Source organism: Phaethon lepturus, unplaced genomic scaffold, assembly GCF_000687285.1.
Source record: "Phaethon lepturus isolate BGI_N335 unplaced genomic scaffold, ASM68728v1 scaffold13437, whole genome shotgun sequence".
NCBI classification, from domain to species: domain Eukaryota; kingdom Metazoa; phylum Chordata; class Aves; order Phaethontiformes; family Phaethontidae; genus Phaethon; species Phaethon lepturus.
In genome coordinates this window covers 3,378-3,595 of record NW_010552595.1, presented here as the reverse complement: position 1 = coordinate 3,595, position 218 = coordinate 3,378, and the positions used below count along the sequence as shown (strand labels likewise).

Here is a 218-nt window from a genome sequence, read left to right as displayed (position 1 = left end):
CCCTCCGCGCTGCCGGGTGAGGTACGGCGGAGGAGCGGCGTTATCCCACGGCACAGGCAGCCGCCCCCACCGCAGGCTTCCCCAGCTGGGGTTTACACCACGCTACTCCACGTGTGGTCCTGTCCCTCTGATGAGACACCCACCACCGGAGGAGACCACAGTGCTTTAACAGTGATGATTTAAGCCTAAGCACACACTGTGAAAGCCAGAGTTACCAC

General features: G+C 61.5%; 1 protein-coding gene across 1 annotated transcript in view; it reads right to left on the bottom strand.

The window, feature by feature from the left end:
- Positions 1-218, bottom strand: part of LOC104624016 (sodium/hydrogen exchanger 6) — a gene marked incomplete at its 5' end in the record, with an annotated part of 7,006 nt that overhangs the window by 3,673 nt on the left and 3,115 nt on the right. The window lies entirely within an intron of this gene.